Here is a 20,488-nt window from a genome sequence, read left to right on the forward strand (position 1 = left end):
CTAATTTTTTTTAATTGCCTTAGATAGATTTACAACTGCGCAAGGTAAAACAAAAAGTACATTAACTTTAATTAGGAAGTTCAGATTTTTTTAAAGGTAAGGGACCTTGCATTGTTTTTCTTGGTTTTAAGTTTGAGGTAGTTCTGCAGAAATACACGGATGAATGGATGAGGATGGACATATGAAGCCAATGCTCCTGAGAATGGGAGAAGGTATTAAAAATAGATTGGTTTAAGATATGGAGTTTGGTGATAATCCCAGGTCAGAGTGGATAAATCTCTGAAGAGGTTGTTTGAAACCAAGGACATGTAAACTCAGATATATGGAAGCTCCAGGAAATGGCTGTCAGATTTTCTAGATTGGAAGTTGAAGCTATAGTTAACTTAAACTTATCAAGGTGTTACAAAATTTTTTTTTTATTTGGCGTGAATATGGTGATGAAGGATTCTTTGAGTGCTGTCAAGAGAGTGTTTTTGGGATAATGGCATTATATTTCTGCAGTGTGATTCAAAATCTTTAAAGGTATATTATGCATAAAATATTTGGTCTATTCTATTTTATACTCATTGCTTTTACTTAATAAACATTATTGTTAAAGCCACATTTGCAACATTATGTGTTAGACCACCTCATTAAAAACAAAACAAAACATTTTCTCCCAAGCTAAATCTCAGTCTGGTTCCTGATTCATCGAGTAATAACATCAACTCAATCACGACAATGTTCACCAAAATGGGTGAAAACTAGCTTCTATCAACAACCTTACTAAAAGTTCATCAACATAAAATTTACTCAATTGCATCAGAAATGACTGACATAAAAGTTTCAATATTTTGCTGCCATTCGGGTATTAGCACCATTGGCAGTCCTTAACAGCTAATCAATACTGATTGATTTTGTTGCAAGATGAAATTGAAGGTCTTTTATTCTGCTCATGTTAATTATCAAATGCTTTAAATTCTCATTCCTTGTGGCCTTTTGGTGTTTGAGCAGCTCCAGTATCCTTCTGCCAATTTACGGTCGATGCTCTGGCATTTTATTCAGAGCAATGAACATTGGAAATCTTGGAACAGGAAAGGGCAATCTTGCTGCATTTGCTCAGCTGTCTCCAATGTTATTCAGGAAACAATGACAATCATTGAGGAATGTTTTTGCTCAAATATAGCATTATGATTGTACTGACTGCTGCAATTCATGTTTTCTCTTTAGAAGAAGATTCCACACCATAAGCGTTAATTCATCTGTTCATTCTGCAAATACTGACTATTCAACCCATTTTCTGTTTTTGTTTAATTTTTCACCTTTTTTTCCCACCATTGCTTATTTTACTGTTTCATTTGATTATGGAAAGAAAATTTTCTTGCTATCCAAAGTTGATTTGATTTTCTCTATGACTAGAGAACTGCCAGCTCTTTTGCTGGTTCTTTCATTTCATCTTCTTTGACTTGGGGAAACTTGCAGAGTGAACTGGCAAATCTGTGTGTTGCTTGTGGTGCAGACAGAATGATAGATTGAATTGTTGCAGAGTTAGCAAAATAGAAAGGCACTGGAGCAGCATTATAAAATTGCTGGCGCTTAAAACCAGATCTATGTATTTACACAAGAAATACAAAAGTGTCTGCAACAAATCATTGATGCTCTGCATTAAAAATATAGTCCTGATGATATGTTAGCAAGTACCATTTTGCAGCCCAGATAATGTCATAGAAATTTGTTCCTGTGCACAGAAATTAAAGCTTAGATTTGAATTTCCTCCAGCTATATGCCCAACCAGTGTGCAGGTCAAATTGTATGTCTCGGCAGATCAATGAATTTGAGCATGAGTGATATAACTACTAAAAATTTCAAATCATTTCCATTATTTAGATCACCCAAATACTTAAAAAAGCAATTTTACCCAAAGTACAGGTCCTTCCCCAAGTTACGTGAGAGTTTTCTGCAATTGTCTTTGTTAGAGACACTCTTAAAATAGCATAACTGGTGCAGCAGAAATTAATGAATTTGTTTTTACAATTTTATTACAATTTATTGAACAATTTCTTTAGAGTTTTCACTTAGATTTGCACTGTTTTCTGTTAATACATTTTATAAAATAGACACAATTCACAATAAAAGGGGGTCAAAAATGCATATATGTGCCTAACGTATATGAAGGAGATTGAAAAAATGTAACTTTAGTTGTCTTACTTGAAGCAAAAACATGATGTGAGTTGGATGTTTTCCTTGAAACCCTTGTAGCCAACATTGGGCAATGACAATATACGTGGATATTGGGGTATTACCTTTTGGAAAGGGTTACTATATAAGTTTATAATGTTAATAATTTGCAATTTAGCTTCTTGAGTATTTGGTTTCCAAAGGTCTGATTTTCTTCATAAGAAAGGATCCGAAAGTCATTTGCAACTGAGAGGTCAAGACAGCCTTTCTCAGAAAACATAGTACTTAAGTTAAATGATCCAACAAACTATAAATTGTGATAATTAATGCTTGTTGTGTTTCTATGACTCACCAGAAAAAATATATTGCCGTAGCCACAGCAGATTGAGATCAGACGAGAAACTCCTTACCAACAGAGGGTCAGTTTAGTATTGGGCAAACTCCAAACCAATAGAGCAGGTAAGATGTCTTAAGCTGTTATAGCAGTCTTGAATTAATCAAAGCCAGTGAGTTTGTTATCTGTGCATCTCAGAATAATAGAGAGAAATACATAGAACCTTCAGAGGTTCTTTAGCCCATTGAGTCTACCAAAGATACACATCTGAATGTTCTAAATTGGAGTAAGGCCAATTTTGGCAAGATGCAACAGGAACTTTCATAAGTTGATTTGGGGAGGTTGGTCACATGTAAAAGAACAATTGACAAGTGGGAAGCTTTTAAAAATAGGATAATGAGAGTTCAGAGACAGTTTGTTGCTGTTAGTGTGAATAGGGTGTGAGTGTGAGTAGGGAACACTAGATGACTAGAGATATTGAGGCACTGGTCAAGAAAAAGAAGGAGACACATGTCAGGTATAATCAGCAGGAATCTAGTGAATCTCTTGAGGAGTATAAAGGGAGTAGGAGTATACTTAAGCAGGAATCAGAAGGGTATAACAGGAACACATGATAGCTTTTGCAGATAAGGTTAAGGAGAATCCAAAGAAATTCTGCAAGTACATTAAGTGCAAAGGAGTAACGAGGGAGAAAATAAGACCCCTTAAAGATCAACAAGTCCGAGCATAGGAGATGAGTGAGATCCTAAACAAATATTTCATGTTAGCATTTACTGTGGAGAAAGGCATGGAAAGTAGGGAACATGGGGAAACAAGTAATAATGTCTTGAAAATGCATAATTTATTATACAATAGGAGGTACTGGAGGTCTTAAAAAGTATAATGATAGGTAAATCCTTGACCTGATTAGGTGTGTCCCAGGACATTGTGGGAATCTAAGAAAGAAATTGCAGGTCGCAAAGCAGAGATATTTATATCATTGACAGCCGAGGGTGAGGAAGACTGGAGAGTGGCTAATGTTGTGTCATTATTTAAGAAAGGCTGCAAGGAAAGGCCAGGGAATTATAGATCTGTGAGCCTTCCATCAGTGGTGGATAATTGTTTGGAGAGTATTCGGAGGGATAGGATTTACATGCATTTAGTAAGGCAAGGATGATTGGGGATAGTCAGCATAGCTTTGCGTGGAGGAAATCATGTGTCACAAACCTGATTGAGTTTTTTGTAGAGGTGGCAAGAAGATCAATGAAAGTGGAGAGATTGGCATTGTCTATGTTGACTTTAACAAAGCCTTTGGGGAAGGTTATGCATGGCAGATTGGTAATTAAGGTTAGATCATATGGGCTAGCAAATCGGATAGAAAATTTGCTGGATGGTAGGAGACAGTGGATGGTTGTAAAGGGTTGTTATTCGGAATGGAGGTCTGTGACCAGTGGTATGCCACAAAGGTTGGTGCTGGGTCCACTGTTGTTTGTCATTTATATAAATGATTTGGATAAGAATTTAAGAGGCATGGTTAGTAAGTTTTTGGATGACACAAAATTGGTGATGCAATGGACAGTGAAGGTTATCCAAGAGTACAACAAGATCTTGAATAACTGGATGAATGGGCTAAGGAGCGGCAGATGGACTTTTATCTGGATAAATGTGAGGTGATACATTTTGATAAGACAAATCAGGACTTACACAGTTAGTGGTAGCACTCTGGGAATTGTTGTTGAACAGAGACCTAGGAATGCAGGTACACAGTTTCTTGAAAGTGGCATCACCGGTAGATAGGGAGAAAGTGAGAACTGCAGATGCTGCAGATCAGAGTCCAGAGTGTGGTGCTGGAAAAGCACGGCAGGTCAGACAGCATCCAAGAATCAGGAGAATTTTGGGCACAAACCATTCATTCCTGATGAAGGGCTAATGCTCGAAATGTCTGTTCTCCTGCTCCTCAGATGCTGCCTGATCTGCTGTGCTTTTCCAGTATCACACTTCATCACTGGTAGACGGGGTTATGAAGAAGACATGCTTGCCTTCGGAACATTGAGTACAGGAGATGGGGCATCATAATGCAGGTGTACGGGACATTGGTGAGGCCACTTTCAGAGTTCTGCATACAATTCCGATCACCCTGTTATAGAAAAGATGTTATTAAACTGGAAAGGGTGCATGAAAACTTTACAAGCATAACACCACGACTAGAGGTTTCAGTTATAAGGAGACTTTGTCTATTTATCCTATCCATGCCCCTCACAAGTTTGTAAACCTCTATAAGGTCACCCCTCAGCCTCCAACACTCCAGGGAAAACAGCCCCAGCCTGTTCAGCCTCTCCCTGTAGCTCAAATCCTCCAACCCTGGCAACATCCTTGTCAATCTTTTCTGAACCCTTTCAAGTTTCACAACATCTTTCCGATAGGAAGGAGACCAGAATTGCATGCAATATTCCAACAGTGGCCTAACCAATGTCCTGTACAGCTGCAACATGACCTCCCAACTCCTGTACTCATTCCTCTGACCAATAAAGGAAAGCATACCAAACGCCTTCTTCACTTTCCTATCTACCTGTGACTCCACTTTCAAGGAGCTATGAACCTGCACTCCAAGGTCTCTTTGTTCAACAACACTCCCTAGGACCTTACCATTAAATGTATAAGTCCTGCTAAGATTTGCTTTCCCAAAATGCAGCACCTCGCATTTATCTGTGCTAAACTCCATCTGCTACTTCTCAGCCCATTGGCCCATCTGGTCCAGATCCTATTGTAATCTGAGGTAACCCTCTTCGCTGTCCACTACACCTCCAATTTTGGTGTCATCTGCAAACTTACTAACTGTACCTCTTATGCTCGCATCCAAATCATTTATGTAAATGACAAAAGGTAGAGGGCCCAGCACCAATCCTTGTGGCACTCCACTGGTCACAGGCCTCCAGTCTGAAAAACAACCCTCCACCACCACCATCTGTCTTCTACCTTTGAGCCAGTTCTGCATCTAAATGGCTAGTTCTCCCTGTATTCCATGAGATCTAACCTTGCTAATCAGTGTCCCATGGGGAACCTTGTCTGAAGTCCATATAGATCACATCTACTGCTCTGCCCTCATTAATCCTCTTTGTTACTTCTTCAATATACTCAATCAAGTTTGTGAGATATGATTTCCCACACACAAAGCCATGTTGACTATCCTTAATCAGTCCTTGCCTTTCCAAATACATGTACATCCTGTCTCTCAGGATTCCCGCCAACAACTTGCCCACCACCGAGGTCAGGCTCACCGGTCTATAGTTCCCTAGCTTGTCTTTACTGCCTGTCCTAAAGAGTGGCACCACTTTAACCAACCTCCAGTCTTCCAGCACCTCAGCTGTGATTATCGATGATACAAATATCTCAGCAAGAGGCCCAGCAATCACTTCTCTAGTTTCCCAGAGTTCTCGGGTCCACCTGATCAGGTCCTGGGGATTTATCCACTTTTAACCATTTCAAGACATCCAGCACTTCCTCCTCTGTAATCTGGACATTTTGCAAGATGTTGCCAACTATTTCCCTTCTGTCTATATCTTCCATATCCTTTTCCACTGTAAATACTGATGCAAAATATTCATTTAGTATCTCCCCCATTTTCTGTCGCTCCACACAAAGGCTGCCTTGCTGATCTTTGAGGTGCCCTATTCTCTCCCTAGTTACCCTTTTGTCCTTAATATTTGTAAAAACCCTTTGGATTCTCCTTAATTCTATTTGCCAGAGCTATCTCATGTCCCCATTTTGCCCTCCTGATTTCCATCTTAAGTATACTCCTACTTTCTTTATACTCTTCTAAGGATTCACTCAATCTATCCTGTCTATACCTGACATATAAAATTCCTTCTTTTTCTTAACCAAACCCTCAATTTCTTTAGTCATCCAGCATTCCCTATACCTACTAGCCTTCGCTTTCACCCTGACAGGGATATACTTTCTCTGGATTCTTGTTATCTCATTTCTGAAGGCTTCTCATTTTCAAGCCGTCCATTTACCTGGAAACATCTGCCTCCAATCAGTTTTTGAAAGTTCTTGCCTAATACCGTCAAAATTGGCCTTTCTCCAATTTAGAACATCAACTTTTAGATCTGGTCTATCCTTTTCCACCACTATTTTAAAACAAATAGAATTGTGGTCACTGGCCCCAATGTGCTCCCCCACTGACACCTCAGTCACCTACCTGCCTTATTTCCCAAGAGTAGGTCAAGTTTTGCACCTTCTCTAGTAGGTACATATACATACTGAATCAGAAAATTGTCTTGTACACTCTTAAGAATTCCTCTCCATCAAAACCTTTAACACTATGGCAGTCCCAGTCGATGTTTGGAAAGTTAAAATCCCCTACCATAACTACTCTATTATTCTTACAGATAGCTGAGATCTCCTTACAAGTTTGTTTCACAATTTCCCTCTGACTATTAGGGGGTCTATAATACAATCCTAATAAGGTGATCATCCCTTTCATATTTCTTAGTTTCACCCAAATAACTTCCCTGGATGTATTTCCGGGAATACCCTCCCTCAGCACAGCTGTAATGCTATCCCTTATCAAAAATGCCACTGCCCCTCCTCTCTTGCCTCCCTTTCTATCTTTCCTGTAGCATTTGTATCCTGGAACATTAAGCTGCCAGTCCTGCCCATCCCTGAGCCATGTTTCTGTAATTCTATGATATCCCAAGCCCATGTTCCTAATCATGCCCTGAGTTAATCTGCCTTCCCTGTTAGGCCCCTTGCATTGAAATAAATGCAGTTTAATTTATTGCTCCTACCTTGTCCCTGCCTGCCCTGACTGTTTGACTCACTTCTGTTCTCAACTGTACCCATCTTAGATCAATCTCTTTCCTCACTATTCCCTGGGTCCCCCTCACACCCCCACCACCACCTTATTAGTTTAAATCCTCCCAAGCAGTTCAAACAAATTTCCCTGCCAGTATATTAGTCCCCTTCCAATTTAGGTGCAATCTGACCTTCTTGTGCAGGTCACTTCTACCCCAAAAGAGATTCCAATGATCTAAAAATGTGAATCCTTCTCCCATACACCAGCTCCTCAGCCATGCATTCATCTCCTCTATTCTCCTAGTTCTGCCCTCACTAGCTCCTCACTAGTAATCCAGATATTGCTACCCTTGAGGACTTCCTTTTTAAATTTGTGCCTAACTCTCTGTAATCTCCTTTCAGAACCTCAACCTTTTCCCTTCCAATATTATTGGTTCCAATGTGGACAATGACCTCCTGCTGGCCCCTCTCCCCTGTGAGAACAGTTTTCTATGTGATACCTTGTCAAAGGCTTTGCTGAAAAATTGACATACTTTATTAACTGCACAACTCTCATTTACAAACTGGTCTCCTCGTTGAAAAATTCAAATGTGTTAGGCATGAATTTTCTCTGACAAAGCCATGCTGACTGTCCCTGGTCAAACCTTGCCTTTCCACATGGAGATTCTCCACTACAGAATTTTCTCCAATAGTTTCATTATCACTTATGTGAGACTCACTGGTCTATAACTCCTGGTTCAATATCAGCTGCTCTCCAGTCCTCTGATACCTCTGCTATGGCCAGGGATGAATTAGAAGTTTGGGTCAGAGACCCTGTAATCACCTTTCTCATCTCCACAACAGCCTGGGATTCAACTCATCCAGAACTGGGGAATTATTTTCTGTTAAGCCTATTAAAGCTTCCAGTGCCTCCTCACTCCATATGTCAAACTGCTCAAGAGCCCATCAGTCCCTCTTCACAAATTCTGTACCTATATTGTCTTTCTCTGAAGCAAAGGCAGATGTGAGGTACTTGTTCAATACCCTCCCATTGTTATCCAGCTCCATGCACAGATTGTCCCTTTGGTCACTAATTTGCCCGACTCTTTCCCTATACTTAAAGGATATTTTAAGATTTTGCCTGGTCTTACATACTCGTGTTCTTTTCATGCCCTCTCTCTGATCTCATAATTGCTTTCCCAAGCTTCCCGCTGTACTTTTTACACTCCATAAGGGCCTCCATGATTTGCTCCCTTTGTTCCTGCTATATGCCTCTCTTTTAAAATCTTTATCCAATCCTGAATACTTCTAGACGTCAAGGGATCTCTACACATCTGCTGAAAGTATGTAAAATTGACAAAAGGAAATATTTGCGGTCATCAGCTCAGTAAGAGATTTCCTAGGGGAGATATGGTAAATACTTGACTCATCACAGAGTCATAAAGTCATGGAGATGTACAGCACAGAAACAAACCCTTTTGGTCCAACTCGTCCATGCCAACCAGATATCCTAACCTAATCTAGTCCCATTTGCCAGCCCTTGGCCCATATCTCTCAAAACCGTCCTATTCATATACCCATCCAGATACCTTTTAAATGCTGTAATTATACCAGTCTCCACCACTTCCTCTGGCAGCTCATTCCATATACACACCACCCGCTGTGTGAAAAAAATTGCCCCTTAGGTCCCTTTTATATCTTTCCCCTCTAATCCTGAACCTGTACCCTCTAGTTTTGGACTCCCCGAGCCCAGGGAAAATAACTTGTCTATTTATTCTATCCACGCCCCTCATAATTTTATAAACCTCTATAAGGTCACCCCCTCATCTCCAATGCTCTGGGGAGAATAACCCCAGCCTCTTCAGCTTCTCCCTATAGCTCAAATCCTCCAACCCTGGCAACATCCTTGTAAGTATTTTCTGAACCCTTTCAAGTTTCACAACATTCTTCTGATATGAATGAGACCAGAATTGCATGCAATATTCCAACAGTGGCCAACCTGTAGAGCCACAACATGACCTTTCAACTTCTATACTCAATGCTCTGACCAATAAAGGAAAGCATACAAAATGCTTTCTTCACTATCCTATCTACCTGCAACTCTACTTCTAAGGAACTATGAACCTACACTCCAAGGTCTCTTTGTTCAGCAGCACTTCCCAGGACCTTACCATTAAGTGTATAAACCCTGCTAAGATTTGCTTTTCCAAAATGCAGTACCTCATATTTATCTAAATTAAACTCCATCTGCCACTCCTCAGCCTATTGACCTATCTGATCAAGATCCCTTTGTACTCTGATTTTAATCTTCTTCTCTGTCAACTACACCTCTAATTTTGATGTCATCTGCAAACTTACTAACTATACCTCCTATGTTCACATTCAAATCATTTATTTAAATGGCGAAAGGCAGTGGACCCAGCACTGATCATTATGGCACACCACTAGTCACAGGCCTGCAGTCTGAAGACTAGTGTTGAATGTCTATAAAAGATGTTGCTGGGAAAAGAGTTAAATCCTTCTTTTTACTGTTTCTCATTGGATCTTTCTGAATTATCATCTTTATATCTAGCCTTTGTTTTCTATTTTGTGAAATAACCTACTTAAAAGTTCTTTGATAGCACTGTGCGAATTTAGAAAGAAAAAGATAGTACAGAAGCAAAATTATTTGGCCCATCGAGCCTGTTCCACCATTCAATACAATCATGGCTAATTCACTCACTGAGTGTGCCATTTCTGTTTTCTCACAATGACAGTTGATGCCTTTAGTGTCTACAAATCTATTGGTTTCTTTCTTGATTATATGCTATTGGAAAAATCCATCGGTTCATCATCATATGAGCAACAAAATGTCTCCTTGCCTTTTTGATTTTGGGAGTTCATGATCACAGTCACATATTATAGGTTGCCAATAATTTGTTGACAAACAGGTTATTGGTTTGGAATTGATTTGTTTAAGGTTGTGGGGACAGTATCCTGCTCTCTAGTTGAGGTAATAAGATGATTGTTAAAAATAGCAATAGCAGCAGGTCATTCAGCCCCTCAAACCTGCTCCACCATTCAATAGGATCACGCATGATCCAACCTTCCTCACAGCCACGTTTCTGCCTTTCCTGTGTAATCCTTGGTTCCCCCTCCTGATCAAGAATCTATCTCAACATTAAATAGACACAAGGAATCTGCCCCACAGCTCCCTGTGGCCAGGAGTTCCAAAGAATCTCGGCCCTCAGAAGAAATTCCTCCTCAACTCAGTCTTAAGTTAGCACTCCTTTATTCTGAGACTATGGCCTTCAACTCTCCCATGGGGGAAAACATCCTCGAAACAGTATCCTGTCTAGCACTTTCAGAATATTATTTGTTTAACTGAGATCATCGCTCATTCTTCTTAACTCCAGTGAGTCGAGCCCCAACATGTTTAACCCTTCCTCATAAGACAATCCCTCCATAAAAGGATCATACTCATGAACCTTGTCTGAACTGCCTCGAATGACATGGTATCCCTCCCCCAGTAAGAGGATCAAAACTGCTCACAGTATTCCAGATGTCTCACCAGCAATTTGTACAATTGAAGTAAAGCTTCCAAATTTTTATACTCCAAATTCCTTGAAAAAGGGCCAACATTCCATTAGCCTGCCTGATTACCTGTTGCCCCTGGGCACTAGCTTTCTTTGTTTTGTGGTAAATACACCAAATCCCTTTGTGTTAAACCTTTCTATGGTTTTTCTCCATTTAGGTAATATTTTGTTCTTTTGTTCTTCCTTCCAAAATGAATAACTTCATATTTTCGGTTGTTATATTCTATTTGCCAACATTTTGCTCACTTACTTAATCTATCAATATCTCCCCATAAATTCTTTGTATATCTCTCACAACCTAGCTTTCCACCTATTTAGAGGTATTAAATAACTTCTACTGGGCCTTCCTCCTCTTCTGGTTCATCTTTCATTTGTAGAAGACAGCTCTCTCAGACTGCCTACAAGATCTGCCTAACAAGGACCACCAATGCTCCCTGAGCAGTTGTTAGTATTTCCTATTTCTAGTAAGCAGGTAGCTTACTCTTTGTCAAACAATTGTGTGAATTAATTTGGTCAAATGAACAGCTATTCATGGCATTGGATGGCCATTGTCCCCTTGCTCGCCTTAATTTTTATTTCTGCTACAAACAGTATTTTCCTATTGTCAAGCAATTTCATTCATCATAGGGTAGTGTGGTGCCCAATGATCTTTTAGTTACACTGGTAGAATGTTAGTTATAGCTATAACACAGTTAAATGAGATCTGATGCTATCCAGGAAATACTGATACGGAACATTATGTGAACAAAAGTTTAAACAGGACTCCAATTTCCAACAGCTATCCCACTTTGAGAAGGAAATATCGTTATTGACTTCTCACACTAATTATTATCTAACCCATTTATTTCTAAGCTGCAGTTTCTTGATAATTATGTTGCAGATAACATAATAAAGCTACTAGAACTGTTAATAAGTTATCAATGGTGTTTTAAGATGGCAGAGGTGGCAGGGTAGGAGATCTTTGGGCTCCCAGCTTGTGCATGACTGATAGCATCCTTCTTTTGTTTTTCTGACTTTATTTTTCTTTGTTTAACTTTTGAATCAAATTAATTTTGTTGTCTTTCTGCTGTTGCGGTGGTGGAGAGGTTAAGGGGAGCTGTTGAGTTGTGGATCTGGTCCATTCCTCGTGGCCATGGTGGTGGTGGCTTCAGCAACTATTCCAGCATTGATGAACTAGGGCCCGTTCTTTTCCTTTGATGGTTTAGTGGCATCTGCAACAGCAGCAGAGTGAATGACCTCTTGGTCCTTGGGAGTTAATTTGGGCAGTCAATTGGTCTGGGAAGTTGAGACAGGCCCCGGTCCTGGACTGTTGAGGTAGGCTCTTGGCTGCGGAGCAACTAAAGTATTGGCAGCGATGAGGCAGCTTTAGCAGAGGTGATGTTCTGGGCCTGGTCAGCGGGAGCAGGGGCTGCTTCCTCCTTAGTGCTGCAGCCTCATGGAATGAATTGACGGTTATTGAGTGTGGCTTCGTCCCATAGCCACTTCAAAAATCAATAAGCCATGTATGGAACAGAAATTGAAATTTGTCCTAACTTTGTACAATTAATTTCTTTTTGTAATTTATGAAATTAAAATGGCGCTAGCTGATGGGGATTTCTACACTTTTACTGTATTTTAGAAATACATAACAAATTATTATTACTATTAATATCAAGACTCGAGAAGTTTTGGAAACTGTATGACTTGGAAGAAGCCGATGAGTCATTTATAGTTCAGTGGAACTGTTGGCAGGGGTGAAGGAAACCCAGAAACAGTATTTGATTGTTGTAGCTGAGTATTATCAGAGCTCTGAGAAACCTCGGGCAATACCAGCTTGGTGATGCTAGCTATAAGCCACAAGACATAGGAATAGAAGAAGGCCTTCCAGTATATCAAGTCTGTCCTGCCATTCAGTGAGATTGTGGCTGATCCAATAATCCTCAATTTCACTTTCCATGCTTTTCTGCCACAACACTAGATTCCTTTACTGAGTAAGAATTTTTGAGGACTGCAGATGCTGAAGATCAGAACTGAAAATGTGTTGCTGGAAAAGCGCAGCAGGTCAGGCAGCATCCAAGGAACAGGAGAATCCACGTTTCGGGCATTCCTGAAGAAGGGATTATGTCCAAAACATTGATTCTCCTGTTCCTTGGATGCTGCCTGACCTGCTGTGCTTTTCCAGCAACACATTTTCAGCTCTGAGTAAGAATTTGTCCAACTTAGCATTAAATATACTCAATGGCCCAGCCATTGTGAGAAAGAGTTCCACAGATTCACTATCCTTTGAGAAAAGAAATTTCTCCTTTTCTGTCTTAACTAAGTGACTCTCTTATTAAGGTTGGTGACAAAACTGGAACTGTGTATATTAGCAGGTGCTGAATTACAGTTTCCAGAATTCAGTAAGGGCATAGTTCAGGAATGGAGAAAGGCGTGAACAGTTATTGAGTAAGTTATTCAGTCTGTGACTGCTATGGCTTTTGAGTCAGTTCTGAAACCATATCTTTGAAAGTGAAGAATTGTAATCCAATGTAAGGTTCTACCGTGATTTGGTGACCCTCAGTGCCACTGACATCTGGATGTGTTGATAAAAAATCTGTGGCATCGGTGTTACTTTATGTGGTCTATGGATAGATATGATACAGTTGGATTGTTTACTATTCTAAACTGTAGTTTGCTTGGAACTGTGTTTTTGTTCGTACTGTTTGTACATACCTGGAATCTCACGCATTGTGCACTTTAAACAACAAATTTAGCAACACTTCAAAACACTTCTTTGGCTGTGTACCACTTTCAGGCATTTGAAAGCGTGTTCATTGTAGAAGCTGCAAAGCTGGTGTAAAAGCCAGTTGCTTTGATGGACGATTGGTGAGTAGGAGGAAGTGCAAGAAAATAATTACTGGACTGGTGACATTTTTACTTCAGCTTCTCTTTCACAATTGATGGTGCTGGCTAAAGCTCTCAATGTAATTACTTTATGTGAACACTCTAAAACCCATTATTTGGATATAGGCAGCAGGGTTCTTTAATGATAAATCTCTCCCAATGCCATGCAGAAGATTAATATTTTAAAGCTATTGTCAGTGCAGACCCCAGCTGAAATGCTTCATTTATTTGATCAGTAACAATATCAATATAGGAGAGTTAAATCTTTAAGATAATGGCTCACAGTATTGGGATATAGCATTTTGTGATCCATTGGGAAATAATATTGCTTTGTATGTTGACATAAATTTTAGTTGAATATCATGTTAATTGTTTCCAAACGGAGCATTTGCTTGTACTGTCTAGTTTTTCAGATAGTTTCTGGACACTCAATCAAAAGTATATTAGCATTTGGACCAGCTTATGTTACTCTCTTTGGGGTTCCATTTGTTTGTCTTTGTCCATAAATTTGACCAAATAAATTCAAACAACATGCAATGTTCATGGGGATTTCATGGCTATGTGGATAATTGCACTGTTCTAGATCTAGAATCATTGTACTGTCACAATGTTGGTCTTTTCACAAGGTTATTGTGCCCTTGAGTTTTTTTCCAGAGAGCAGGTAATTGGCCAGGTTCCAACTAGGCTGGGACTGAAAGGTTTATTGGGGCCCTTTTAGTTTACCCCTAACTGATAATGCCTCCAGCCTAAGGCTTTCACGTCTTAAAAATAACGGTATAATCAAAGGGGAGTGTCCAGCTAGCACGTAGCTAGCCTTCGCTTAGATTAGAGTTTTTGATTCTGTTCAGCAGCAGTATGTGTGAAGAAAGACTGATAGTTCTCTCCCTCCTTCTGTCCTTCTGATTTCATAACCTGTAAGTTCATTGTCATTTTTACTGTTTGTGCTAAGGGGTCTGTTTATGGGGACTGTTGCAAGTATTTTTGGAATGGCATCATTAAGTTGGGACAGTCTGTAGGGTTTGGAAATGATAAGTTGTCCAGTATTCAATTTTCTGTTCTTTGTGTTTCATTCCATAATTTTGCAAATAAATTCTATATGTTTAAAACTGGTTAGTTGAATCAGCTATTTCACTCCGAAAATATTCACTATAAGCTTACCTAAACAAATAGCAAAGTTACAGTCTGGGATACCTGCTTAAGAATGTTTTGAGGGATTGGACTTGATCCATAACAGTATGATGGAACTGACACTTAATTTTGCTTCATATGACCAGATATTTTGATGTATTTTCCATGCAAAATCTTGGATAGATCATAAATCTCAAATCCAACATTGACTTCAGCACCTCAAGCTTCAGATGAAGTACTTTGCATCTTTATAGTCTGAGAAACATTGTCACATTGTATGGACTTGAGCCTTAATAGCCTTGAATTCTAACTAATCAAATTTATTGATCTTTTGAGGAACACTTTAGGATTTCCAAACAGCTGAGTAAATTGCTTCTGTTGCTGTCTGAACTCAAAGAATACAAACTTAATTGCTATTCCCACTAATGGCTGAGCTATCAAGCTAAGTTCCATTCTACAAAAAATATTGCGCATTAATTAGTGACAACTGTCCAAGAAATTTAGATGATTAGTGTCAATTGGTTGCTATAGCAAAACCTGACTGTTGTAGATTCAATCTGATTTCTTTTCTTGGCATACTGCAGAGATATGAGGTTGGTTAGCTCAAGTGGCTGGATGGCTGGTTTGTGATGTGGTCAACAGTGTGGGTTCGATATCTGTATTTCTTGAAGTCGCCAGGAAGGTCCTGTCTTCTCAATCTCACCCCTCACCTTAAGAATTATGACCCTTTGGTTAACTCACCACCAATCATCTCTCTCTAATTAGAAAGCAGCCCTCTGGGACTCCAGTGACGTTGCCTTTTATTGTAGAAATGCAGACACTTCAGTTCAGAAAAAAATGATATGACCGATGCTGCTGTGTTGCTGTTGGTGTTCACTCCACTTCAGTTCAACTTTTCAACTCTTCCCTTGCTCCATTAATATTTTACTTCATGTGCTTATCTAACCGTCTCCTATATATTGTGACAATTAATTTATAGACCTCATGTTCTTTCAGATTATTTATTCTAATTCTGATATCCTCATTTCTGCTGTTAATTTTAACTTTTGCCATGTTGTCCCTAAGTCAGTATTTACTGTTTTGTATCCTTTCATAACTTTGAATATTTATATTAGATATCATCTTAATCTCCTTTAATCCATATCTTAAATTTATTTAGGTTTTAATTTAAACAGTGATTGTATCCTAAGCAGATAGAAAGGATATTGCACTGATTCCTTGTGAACATCATGGCAGGAATTCTTGTAATTTATTGGCCTTTGTATAAATCATGCTCTGAGTTATTTTTGAACTTTTTTGAACAGATTTCATTTTTCTCTTTCCATAAAACCATATACGTAGGAACAGAAGTAGGCTATTCAGCTCACAAAGTCTGCTCAGCCCCTCAAAGAGATCATGGCTGATCTGATCATTTTCAAATCTAATTTCTTGCCTTTCCCCCCATATCTCTTGATTCCCTTAATGATTAAACATCTATCTCAGCCTTGAATAGAGCATCAATGACCCAGTGTAAGCAATCCTTTGCAATCAAGAATTACAGACTTTCACTATAATCACTGTCTGAAATATGCACGCACTTTCTTATGAGATTCAGTCCACTGTTTCTGTCTGCAGGGTGAGTCTCTTTTCCACGATTAGTATTAACTTAGTGCAGAAAAACTGGTCAACTTATTAAGACGAGCTAAATGAATGGCTGGTCGGAGAATCAAAAATGTTATATGATACAGCAACGGCACTTCTCTGAAGTTGAAGCTGAGGTTTAGCATTTGATTTGTTTTCTGATACACATTAGTCAAAACATAGCTGATTAACAACTCTTTACTGCCATACTTTGAGTGACTCAATGGCAATGCTCCACCATAGAGATGTACAGCATGGAAACAGACCCTTCTGTCCAACTTGTCCATGTCGATCAGATATCCTAACCTATCTAGTCCCATTAGCCAGTTTTTGGCCCATAATCCTCTAAACCAGTCATATTCACATACCCATCCAGATGTTTTTTAAATGCTGTAATTGCGCCAGCCTCCATCACTTCCTCTGGCAGCTCATTCCATACATACACCACCCTCTGCATGAAAACGATGTATTAAGGTCCCTTTTATATCTTTCCTATCTCACACTAAACCTATGCCCCCTTGTTCTGGACTCCCCCACCCCAGGGAAATAGACCTTATCTATTTACCCCATCCATGTCCCTGATGGTTTTATAAACCTCGATAAGGTCACCTCTTTTAGCTGTGGAAATAACTTAGATCATGAAGTTGTGTACATTCTTCAGTTAAAAAATGAGGTCTGCAGATGCTGGAGATCACAGCTGCAAATGTGTTGCTGGTCAAAGCACAGCAGGCCAGGCACTGCCTGGCCTGCTGTGCTTTGACCAGCAACACATTTGCAGCTACATTCTTCAGTTAACCACTTTATTAGCTCTGAGTATAGTCATTTTTTGAGGACAATGCTTGTAGAATCCAATCAAAGAAAATTGTTTGGGAATATTATTAGAGTAGGTTACAGAATGTGAATGAAGAACATGAGATATAGCCTACAACATTTTGTTTGCAGCCTGTAATGGTATTAATGGTATTGTGCATCTGTCTGTTTCCAAGGCTTCAGAAATGGCCTTTAGAATCAATTGATGCCCAAGAGCTTCATGTACACGTGTAATGACAGACCTGTGATCACTTTGGTAAACATCAATATAAAAATCAATAACCTTCACAAAGTAATTGAAATAACTTCACAGAGGCAGGTATCCTGTCATCAAGTCACCCTTTATTTACATGTGCATAGTACTTGACATTGATCTGGCTGCCTCAGGGCCAACTAAAGTGAGCAGAGTCTCCAACACCCCTGTTTCTAACTGTCAGCCAGGTCTCCATGGTTAGACCAGGTTAACAGCCCTATTCAGGGAAATCCTGTTCAATAAGGTTCATCTGGCTGACCACACTACAGTCACCACAGTAATGTTCCTGCCTAAATGCAAAAGTAATAGTAACTTTCTATCTTCCTGGACTATTTTTCAGATGGAGTGGAGGCAGAAGTCAATTCCAGCAAGTGCCTTGCTATATCTGAACCTTTTCTGCTGGACTGTGGCATTAAGAATGTTTCATGTTAATTGTATTTCTTAGGTGTAGGATGTAAAGCCTACCCTGCAGATCTCTTGTGAAGTTGAGTAATATCGCTGAAACACAATGGGGCAGGATGGGGATACAGGTGAGAAATCAGTTCAGAACATGGAATAACAGTTTGGGATAAATACATTTTATATTGATAAACTGCCAAGGAGAGGTGAAAGGAGAAATGCATGGTGGGGATCTGTTTTGTAAAAACATTGGTGAAGTAGAGAGTACAGAAGGAAATTGCTTTAATCTTAGAATAAAATTAGTAAATATAGAGCTAAGTGGTGGAGGTTAATACACAGCATCCACCACCCCCAACAGAATATTTTAACAAAGAATGCCCAACAACATGTTGGCATAGGCTGCACAGTGGCTCAGTTATTAGCAGTGTTGCCCCACAGCACCAGGGACCCAGGTTCGATTCCACGCTTGGGCGACTATCTGTGTGGAGTTTGCACATTCTCCCCATGTTGCTCCAGTTTCCTCCCACAGTCCAAAGATGTGCAGGTTAGGTGGATTGTCATGTTAAATGACCCATACAGTCCAGAAATGTGTAGATTAGGTGAATTAGCCTTAGGAAATGCAGGCTTTCAGGGATGGGTTGGTCTGGGTGGAATGCTCTTCAGAGGAGTTGGTCAGACTCAGTGGGCCTAATAGCCTGCTTCCACAATAGAGATTCTATGATTTATGAACATTTTTCAATGGACGCCCACTCAATGGCAATGCTCCACTAACATGGCTTCACATTGGTCTTTAGAAATTACAGACTCATCTGATTGGCCAGCAGCTTTAGCAACACAGGTAATGCCAGGCAGTACTAATGGGCATTACCAGGTTGCAATAATCTCCATGAAGAGAAGTGCAATGATGACTCAATGAGGTATGTCCTGGGTTTTTAGGATGGGAAGGATTTGGGCACTTATATGGTGAGGGATGGGTGAGAGGGCCTGGGTGTGGGGGTCAGTATTTAGAAACCTGGTGGGGAGGAAGAAAGGGATCAAAACCTTGGAGTAGGTTGTCAACCCTGAGACATGCAAAATAATGTTCTCCCCTTCCTCCTCACTGTTACAAAAAACAGTTTCAAAAATTACCTGTGCACCTTGGTTTGCTTGCTGTTGTCAAACATTTTACAGCAGCAAAGGCAGATTGAGGCCCTCAATTGGCACAAGCTAGAGGATTTAACAATCTCCACTACCCACACCTTGTGATATGAAAAATAGGTTGGTGGTGGGTGGAAAGGAGGTAGGCTGGCAAACTAACATATTTCATGCCAGGTGTTTTCTTAATACATATAATCCAACCAATGAACATTTTTAAACCAAATAATATTCAAAGGGACCTATATGTTTACAAGAACAGTAATGAGAAAATAAATAATTTAAGATTAAGAGTAGGGCAATGAAGCCTAAAACACATTATGAAGAAAAATTCTTCAAAAATATCAAATAGTAAGTATTTAATAAGCATATTCATAAAAATGAAGTTAATGATTTAGGACATTTTTTTAAAAGAAGATTGTTAATTTGTAGGTAACTATCAAAATGGCAATGATATTTTAGTAAGCCTTTTGCATTGATTTTTGATCTCTCTGTGAAGAGATAGACATTATAAGGTAGAGGAATGCTTAAGTGGTAGCAAGTAATTATGTTGAATGAAAAGAAGAATTTTAGATAATGTAGTCAGGTTCAAGGCAAGCAAATCAAGGGATCCCAAAGGAATATATTCTAGGAAGTTTAAAGCACATCTCTTAAATATTTAGTGGTTCTGAACAATATTCATTAAATTACCTTGTTTAAATCTGATACTTTACAGAAAATGCTATTTAAATTTCTGACATAGCTGTGAAAAAAACTAATGATGTGAAACAACTAAAGCTGTCATTGAATCATATGGATGTACAGCACAAAACCAGATGCTTCATGCCGACCAGATATCCTAAATTAATCTAGACCCATTTGCCAGCATTTGACAAATATCCCTCTAAACCCTTCCTATTCATTTATCCATCCAAATGCCTTTTAAACCTTGTAATTGTACCAGCCTCCACCATTTCCTTTCCTAATTCATTCCATATACACACCATCCTCTGCATGAAACAGTTGCCCCTTAAGTCTCTTTAAAATTTTCCCTCTTACCTTAAACCTATGCTCTCCAGTTTTGGACTCCTCGACCCTGGGGAAAAATGTGTTGCTGGAAAAGAGCAGCAGGTCAGGCAGCATCCAAGGAGCAGGAGAATCGACGTTTCGGGCATAAGCCCTTCTTCAGGAATGAGGAGAGTGTGCCAAGCAGGCTAAGATAAAGGAAGGAAGGAGGGACTTGGGGGAGGGGCTTTGGGAAAGCGATAGGTGGGAGGAGGTTAAGGTGAGGGTGATAGGCCGGAGAGGGGATAGGGGTGGAGAGATCGGGAAGAAGATTTCAGGTCAAGAAGGCAGTGCTGAATGGGAGGGTTGGGACAGAGATAAGGTGGGGGGAGCGGAAATGAGGAAGCTGGAGAAATCTGCATTCATCCCTTGTGGTTGGAGGGTTCCTAGGCAGAAGTTGAGGCGCTCTTCCTCCCG

Source organism: Hemiscyllium ocellatum, chromosome 16 (assembly GCF_020745735.1).
Source record: "Hemiscyllium ocellatum isolate sHemOce1 chromosome 16, sHemOce1.pat.X.cur, whole genome shotgun sequence".
NCBI classification, from domain to species: domain Eukaryota; kingdom Metazoa; phylum Chordata; class Chondrichthyes; order Orectolobiformes; family Hemiscylliidae; genus Hemiscyllium; species Hemiscyllium ocellatum.